This window comes from Petaurus breviceps, unplaced genomic scaffold, assembly GCF_028583685.1.
Source record: "Petaurus breviceps papuanus isolate PSGF00001 unplaced genomic scaffold, PetGlider_PUasm1.0 207, whole genome shotgun sequence".
Lineage (NCBI taxonomy): Eukaryota > Metazoa > Chordata > Mammalia > Diprotodontia > Petauridae > Petaurus > Petaurus breviceps.
In genome coordinates this window covers 24,220,947-24,229,686 of record NW_027185850.1, presented here as the reverse complement: position 1 = coordinate 24,229,686, position 8,740 = coordinate 24,220,947, and positions in this window count along the sequence as shown.

The following is an 8,740-nucleotide window of genomic DNA, read 5'->3' as shown; positions in this document are numbered from 1 at the left end:
AACAGCTAGACACCTCTCCTTGTAAAGCATTGTTTCTCTTGTCCTGGGGAACAGGAGGCCCACTCTTGGCCTTCTGTTTTCCATGGAGTGTGGCAGTCAGTGGATTTAAATCTAGGGGAGCTGGCAGGGGCTGGTATGCCTTTGCCAAGAGACTTGACATCCCAACAGGCCTCAACTGTTCTGAGGGACAGAGACAGCTCTCTTTCCAGCAAGTTTGGAACTGGCAGCCTTGTGTTGAATTGGAAGCAAATGGGGCCTAGAGCCTTCCCCTGTATCCACTGGGTTGTCTGTGGGATGACGGTGCCGGCTCAGAAAGGGTTCCTTTAACCTGCTTCCCTGCTGTTGACCTTGAAACCTACTTCTGGGTTGGATGTCCCTGTTGTAGCTCGTGGCCCTGCCAATGTGTGTGCATAGAGTAGAGCAGTGTTTAGGCGGCTCACTGGCCCCAGGCAACATGTCTGGACTTCCTCTTGAAGGCTCAGGGCTACTTCTTCGCCAGAATTTCCCTTAACGCCTCGGAGGAAAACCTTGCATCATGACCAGTCTGACCTTTGTTGGAGCAGGCGTTGAGGGAGAGACTGAGGATCTGCAAGGGCCTCTTTGACCATCATCCAAATCATCATGGCTTCCCGGCGTGGCGTGACGACTCTGCAGCTGCCGAGCTTTGGAGACCAAGAACCCCGAGAGGTCTGCAGATGACAGCGGCAGAGAGAGAGAGAGTGCGCTCTGTGGTTTGTCATCCAAACTCCTCCGTGGATTTTATAGACTTGTTCATTTTCCTGTTCTGTTTTATATAATATATGGACTTAACTATAAAATAAAATAACCATAGCGAAGAAGCTCCTCCCTCTTGTGCGTCTGTGGGGTTGTCTTCGGAGGACTGTCTCCCCCTGCTTTGGCCCACTTCCTTCCTTTTCCATTTTCATCATCATCATCTTCGTGAGCCATTTCTGTGGAGCTTTTAGGATCTCATTGCATCCTCCACAGCCCTAGGAGGAAGATGCTTTTATTATACCCATTTTATAGATGAACCTGAGGCCGACAGAAGTGAGGTGATTTTCCCAGGGTCACACAGCTAACAAAGTCAGGTCTCCCTGACTCCAGGCCCAACCCCTCTGCCCCCTGTGCCATCTAGCTATCTACAAAAATGGCATTTAGATGGCACTTTGCAGCTATCTGCAGGCCTGCTCCTCAACTCTTACCTGCCCTGTTTAAGGGGTGTCCCCATTTTCCTTTTGTTTCTCACTTGATGGCATGGGATGTTGTGCCCACCCTTCACTGCCCACGAAGGGTAGAGCCAGCAGCTCTCCATGGAAGGACACGCATTTTGTGAGTTGGTGCCTGTGTTAGCTGCAGGATTGACCATGTGGGAAACTGCCCCAGGTCCTGGTTACGAAGCGAGTGGGTATAGGTTTCCCGGTGCCTTATCCAGTGCTCTTGATTGTGCCCCTTGGCATTCATTGCTCTGTTTGGGAATGTCTGAACAAGGGGATGAAGTCTCCCCCAACATTCACGTGGTCTTTTTTCTTCCTGTAAGTCACAATTAAACTGTTGACCACCCGGTTTTGTTGCTAAACAACAAGCTTGTTAGGTGCCCATTAAAGGGATTTTTACCTGAAGAACGCCACAGGCTTTTACGAGAATCCCAATTGTGGGCTGTGTGTATATCTCTTTTTTTAAGTGTATCACATTTTTTAGGCTATTTGCACATGATCTGCCATATCTCTCATTGCATTAAGCATGGAGATCCATATTTGAGGTTTAGATTTGGGCAATAATGATGTGACCAGATGTTGATTTTAATGTCATTATACTTTATTGAGAGTATGACAAAGTTTTTACTTTAGACCCAGAACTTAACTGTCTCTGAGGCACAGATTACTAAGAGAGGGGATAGTTAAGTCACCTAGGTGATGAAAAAGGAAGATTGAGTTGAGATCTGTCACTGACTTGCCAGAAACTCCACTGTGAGAAATGGAAAGCGTTCTCCTGGGCATTGCAGTGGGCACCTCCACAGGGGAGACCTAGAGGGCCCCCAAGCCCTTCTGTTGGCCCCCTTGAGGTAGGCCCAGACTTTCAAAGGCCAGCAGAGTGCCATGTACGGTGACTTAAGTATGGTGCTTCTATGATGGACAATGCTGAAGTATATAACCCTCATAGTGTCCAGACGGTCACTGGCGCCTTGCTGCCAAAGCCTTAGACTGTTCACCTTGCCACAGGGGTGATTTAGAAAGTGAAAAGTATTTTTACAGCTTGTTACTACTTTGCTAACAGATTTGTTGGGGACAACATGTTTTAACACCATTCAAGTTAAAAAGTGGATGTTCTTTGGCCATGGAATTATAATGAAAGCAAACCTGTTGTGCTTTAATATATGCAAAGCACTTCATATGTTTTCTCCTTGGAAGCCTGTGACAGCTCTGGGAAGCAGGTACTATCCCTCCTTTCAGATGAGGGAATTGAGGCTCAGCTACAGTGACTTCCCAGTGTTCACCCTGCTAATGAATGGCAAAGGCGATAACAGGATTTCCTGGCTTCTGCTGTAAAGTCCAACCTTGGCTACGCTGTCTCCTGGGACAAGGAACTCACCTGGTGATTTCAGCAGCCCCTTGTATCTGGGGACGCCTCTGACCCTTGGAAGGCGCCTAGCTTGGTCACTGGGTAACCACATGCCTCTCTTGGTTGCACCCTCTCGAGCATCACAAGCATTACAGACCAGTCCAGTCCTTTGTGATATGAATCCTTCAGAGGCTTAGGAATAGCTCCCACACCCCCATCAATCTACTTCAATGTGGGCCTCCTGATTCCCTTGGCCAGTCTTTTGGCTTGGGGGCAATCCACCTTCATTCTTGTCTCTCTGGCTGCCCTGCAGTTGACCACAGTCACAGCTGTACTGTGGGTACCAGGCTGGTACCCTGGCTCTTTCTGAACAATATTTAAATCACCCCCATCATGAGTAAACAAGTTACTGTGTAGGTAGAGCCCTCCGTAGTGAAACTTACCTTTGGCCAGCTCTCTTGGAAAGTGCCATAAAGACACTGTGCTGGGGTGGGGCATAACCCCAGGGTGAGCAGAGAACACTTCTTGGAAAGGAGCAATGTTCAGCTGGTAAGAGAAGGCCAGAAGCCCAGGCCTGAATCCCAACGTGTGCTGTTTGCTAGCTGTGTGACCTAGGACAAGTCAGTCATTCAGCGCCAATTTCCTCAAAATGAAGGAGTTGGAGTAGATAATTGGCCCCTGAGGGTGCTGCCAACTTTAAAATCCCACGTTCCCATGAAAGCAAGTTTCGAAGGGTTGTGGGGAGGCTTCAGAGGGGCCTTCTCCATTAAGCAATAGCATCCCATGTATGCTAGGCAGGGGCTGACATGACATAAGATGGAGAAGCCTGTCCTTGGGGGAACCTCTTGTCTAGGCAGGAAGCCATGAGGTATGTGGGAAATGGGATGCATGTACAAGGAGAGATACAAAGAAAATGGTAAGTGAGGTGGGACGAGAAGGGTCACCAGCGAGGGGCATGGAAAGCATCCTGGAAAACAGACGTTAAAGGCTCAGTCAACAAATACTCATTAAGTGGCCTCTTTGTACTAAGCACAGGGGATGTAAACCCTACAAGCTTCCATTTACTGGGGAGACATATAAGTAGCTAGCATTTCTATATAACTTTAAGGTTTATAAAGCACTTTTCATGTGTTATCTGCTTTGATCCAACCATTCTGGGAAGTAGATGCAATTATCCCCATGTTACAGATGAGAAAATGAGGTAGACAGCGATTTGTCTAAGGCCACAGGGAGGGAGGATTTGAACTCAGGTCTTACTGACTCCCCCAAATGTAGCCCTTTATGCATTGCTCAACTCAGCTGTCATAATACAGAGAATAAATAAAACCACTTAAATACAAGAGATTTGGGGGAGGGGAGGGCACTAGTGTCTGGGAATATCAGGGGAAGCTTCATGTAGAAGAGGGCGCTTCAGCTACATTGTTGAGGAAGAGGAATCCTGTGAGGCAGGGGTAGAGGGAGTGGCAGTCAGGCATAAGGAACAGCCTGTGCAAAGGTAGAGAGACCAGGGATAGAATCAAGGGGCAGTGTTGTAAGGAACAGTTGGGCTGGATCACGGAGTGCAGGTGAGATTGGAACGTCCAATGAGGCTATAAAGGGCTTCTTACAAATTAAATACCAGAGTTTATATTTTATCCTAGAGGCTGTAAGAAATCTCCAGTTGGGTGATTAGGGAAATCAGACAGGCAAATTACTTTGGCTGCCAGGTATGGGCTGAACTGGAGTGGGGGAAAACAAGGCAGGGAGGCCAGTGGGGAGGCTGGTGTGAGGCGATTAGGGTCTTTATGGGGGAGGGGAGACAGAAAGGAGGCAGAAGATTCAGGAGATGGCCTGGGCTTGGGGTTTGACACCATTTGCTAACAGAAGAGTCAAAGGAAACCCAAAGTTTGAATATTGACTGACTGGCTGAAGAATCAGAAATGATGTTGGGAAGTTGTTGGGAAAACATGCAGGTTTGGGGAGCCTTCCAAGGGCTTGTTTTTGAAATGGATTTTTATTGATAACTATTGTTTTTATATTGTCTCCACTTTCTCTAGTGCCCCCTCCCCCTTGCCAGAGAGACATCCTTTAAAACAAAGAATATTTTTGGAAAAACAAAATTTAGCAAAAATAAACCAATACATTGAAAAAGTCTGACAGTATAGTAAGTGTAACCCTATGAATTCCACCCGAAATCTTCCCAAAAGAGGAAGGGCAAGTGTCTTCTCATGTTTCCTCTTTAGGGCCGAGCTGATTCTTTCTCAGTTTTACAATATGCCATTTCCATTATCCTGTAGTTCTTTCCTCTTTGTATGTTATTTTCATGGCTCTGTTTAATTAAACCACTTCACATCTGTTCCTGTAACTTCTCATGCCTCTGAAAGCACCAGGTTCATAGTTTCTTATAAGGCAATAATAATCCTTTCCATTCCATTCACATACCATGTTTTGTTTAGTCTTTCTGCAGTCATGGGCATCAACTTAGTTTCCAGGTAAGTCCTTGCTGCTACAAAAAAGTGCTGTTATTAAATAATTTGGTGTACTATGGGTTGCTTCTTTTGTTAATCACCTCCTTTCACCCTGGAATATTCTCAAGCAGGTTATCATTTTTATTGCATTTGAAAAGAAACAAGACAAAATGTTTGGAGTGAAGATAGGATATTGAACTTTGGGTTTCTTTGGACTTTCTGACTTGTACTTGTGATGTACTAATGACAAAGTTACCTCTCAGCCCTTTTGCTCAGCTTCTTACTGGGGGGTAGAGGCAGAAATACAAGAAGACTTCATCCCTACCCTTGAGATGCTTATAGTTTACTTAGAGAGGTTAACAATCAGTATGCCTAGTCATTTCCCATCAACTTGCATTCCCTGGACTGGACTCCTCCTTACGGATGACCTATGAACCTTTTCCCAGTCTTCCACACCACTATTCATTTTCCTTTTGTGCATCAGCCCCCCCCCCCCCTTAGATTGTGAACTCACGGGCAGTGATTGTCTTTCTTTGTCCTTATTTTTATCCCCAGCCCTTTGGACAATGTCTGGCACATGGTAGACTTTTAATAAATGTTCATTTGTTGACTGACAAAGTGATCCAAACTCACGGGATTAAACTACATTCAGGTCCAATTGTGTGTGCATAATAAATCCTATGAGGTACAGGTAAGTAGACTGAACATTTTCCCAAAGGCTCACTTCCATTTCCCTGATGTTTCTGTGGGGCTTTCCATAAGTGGAGAAGCAGGCTATTTTATTTGAAGACTTTGGTTTGATTGGTTCCTTAAAGACGTGCTGAATGTTTTTTGCCAGAAAAACTAAAGGGATCCAGGTGGAGGATGAGGGCAGCTGCCCAGTCCTAAAGCTGGACTACTCTAAGGAGCCCAAAGGATTGTCATGACCAGATAAAGGATTTAGGGGACACAGATGGCCTGGATTTGAACCCTGGATTCATTATTCCCCCACTGTGTGGCCATAGTCAAGTCACTTTCCTTCTCCGGGGTTTGGGGATCTTACCTCTAAAATACAGGGCGTGGGCCAGATAACCTCAGAATTCCCTTCCAGCCCTAAATCTTACTATCTTAGCTTTTTAAAAAGTCAGGAACTTGACAGCATGGCATAGAGTGCAGCACAAAGAATGCAGGCCCTGCAGTCAGAAGATTTGGGTTCAAATCCTGCCTCTGAGCCTCCCTGCCTGACCATAGCTAAGGGGATAATTTTATCTCTATGGGCAGAACTTGCAAGCCTCTGAGAGGCCTTCCAGGTCTACATCTGGGTTCTTATGAATAAGGTACTAAGGTCTCTCTTGAGACCAGAGGCACTTCTACTGAATTAGTACTAATTTTTTGTTGTTGTCAGTCAACCAACATTTTTCACCTTATTTTTTTCTCATTCAGGTAAAAATAATTTTAACATTAGGGTTTTTTTTAACTGTATTTTATTAAATTTGCCCTTTCGCCATTCAGTATTAATCAGAGCTAAAAAGAGTGTTTATACAATATATAACTTTTGTCAAAACAGTGGTCCATTAGGATACTCTCATTTCACTCTGTAAGGCTGAATGTTTCAGTGATTTTTACAAACTATTGTTTTAGCATATAAGTATTTGCTTTTACTGAGATTACCCAAAAGTATGGACATTATTATAAATTGTCAATGTAGAAATGTTCTAACCATTCCATGCATAAAGGTAAATTGATATAGACCATTGCTTCCTTATGATTTTACCCTTTCATCCTTCATCTGAGCAAGCATCGGAAATTTTGATTTAAATCATTACGGTTGCAAATAACTCCACTTGGGAAGGTGGCTAGATTTGGCCTTCTTTAAATTTCAAGTTTCAAATTCTCTCCCTCCCTCTCTCCCCACGCTGCTCCAGGAGAAGGCAAGCAGTTTAATATAGATTATACATACACCTACTAAATTCTCTCATTCATCGTTTGGAAACCTCACATTTAAGGGATGGGTGAGCTGATGGGGCTGCTGCATTAATGGGAGGACCTAACCAAGGGAGGGAGAACCCACCATCCATTGGTGTGTTTGGGGGCAAGGTGGAGCCACCAGAGTGGCCAGAAGCATAGATAGGGACAGGAAGTTTGTGGAGATCAATCCTGTCATCTGCCCCCCATTCCTAGTTCAGAGTCCCAGCTGGTTCCCTCTTTGTACCCCAGCCCTCACTCATCCCTACCCCTTTGTCAGCTGAGGTCATTCAGTACAAAATCATGTAGGGGGCTTTTCCAGGCAACTAGGTATGTGGTAGAGTGCTGTACTTGGAGTCAGGAAGACCTGAGTTCAAATTTTCCTTTGGGACTTTAGCTGTGTGATTTTGGGCAAGGCACTTAACCTCATTTAATGCCAGTTTCTTCATCTATAAAATGAGGGTGATAATTATAATAATAGTACCTGCTTTGTGTAGTTGTGGTGAGGATGAAATGAGATAACCTGTGTTAAGCAGCTTAGGTGGTATATCAAAGAGAGTACCAGACTTGGAGGCAGGAAGACCTGAGTTCAAATCCTACCTTGAGGCACTAGCTGTGTGACTCTGGGCAAATCCCTTAATAACTGCCTGCCTCATTTTCTTCACCTTCAAAATGGGAACAATAGCACCTACTCTACAGTGTTGTGAGGTATTATATAAATGCTAGCTAGTGGGATTATGGAAAGAACTTTGTGGGCAGCTAGGTGGCACAGTGGATTGAATACCAAGCCCAGAATCAGGAAGACTCATTATCCTGAGTTCAAATCTGGCCTCAGACACGTATTAGCTGTGTGGCCTTGGGTAAGTCACATAACCCTGTTGGCCTCAGTTTCCTCATTTGTAAAATGAGCTGGAGAACAAAATGGCAAACCACTCCAGGGTCTTTGCCAAGAAATTCCCAAATGGGGTCACAGAGTTGGACATGACTCAAAACGACGTAACAACAGCAAAGAACTTTTCAGACCCTCAGATACTATAAAAATGCTAGCTGGGGTGGAGCCAAGGAGGAGTAGAAGCAGGAAAATTCCCTGTGCTCCCCCCATAACCATCTCAAATACCTATAAAAAATGACTCTAAACAAACTTTAGGGCTACAGACCCACAAAGCGACAGAGAGAAACAAATCTCCCACTGAAAGCAGCCTGGCAGATGGACAGGAAGGGTTCAACACAGAGTGCTGGGAGCAGAGCCCAGCCCCACTTGACCTCCTGGTTTTAGCCTCAGGGCAGCCACGACCAGCTGCAGCTAGAGGGACGTCGGGAGAGTGGATCATCAGCAGTTGCAGTGGTTTCCAGAATTATCAACCCATAAATGCCAAACACAAAGGGAGAAGTCAGTGTGGACTTTGGGAACAGGGGGGGTCTGGGAGTGCGGTCTGGCCTCAGCCCTGGGAGGGAAAAGTGGCTGAGGTGCAGTGGCCACCTTAGCATGGCTGCTTCAGAGCTCCTGGCCTGCAGATTGTAAGGGGACCAAGCCACCAGTCTGATGGGGTAATCACTCTTGCTTTAACCTGCTTGGATCTCGATCACTGTCTAGGGTGGAGGTCCTGGGGTGTGTGACCAGGTGCCAGAGCTTGTGGAAGCGTCAGAGAGGGCACCCAACTAAAATGGCTCTGGCGGCTGTGAAAACCCCAGTGATTTGGGAAAAGCTCCCCTCTCTGGAAGCAGAGTTCTACTGTGGCAAAAAGCTCAAAAGTCAAGTAATTGAGTGGCAACATGAGCAAGCAAAGGAA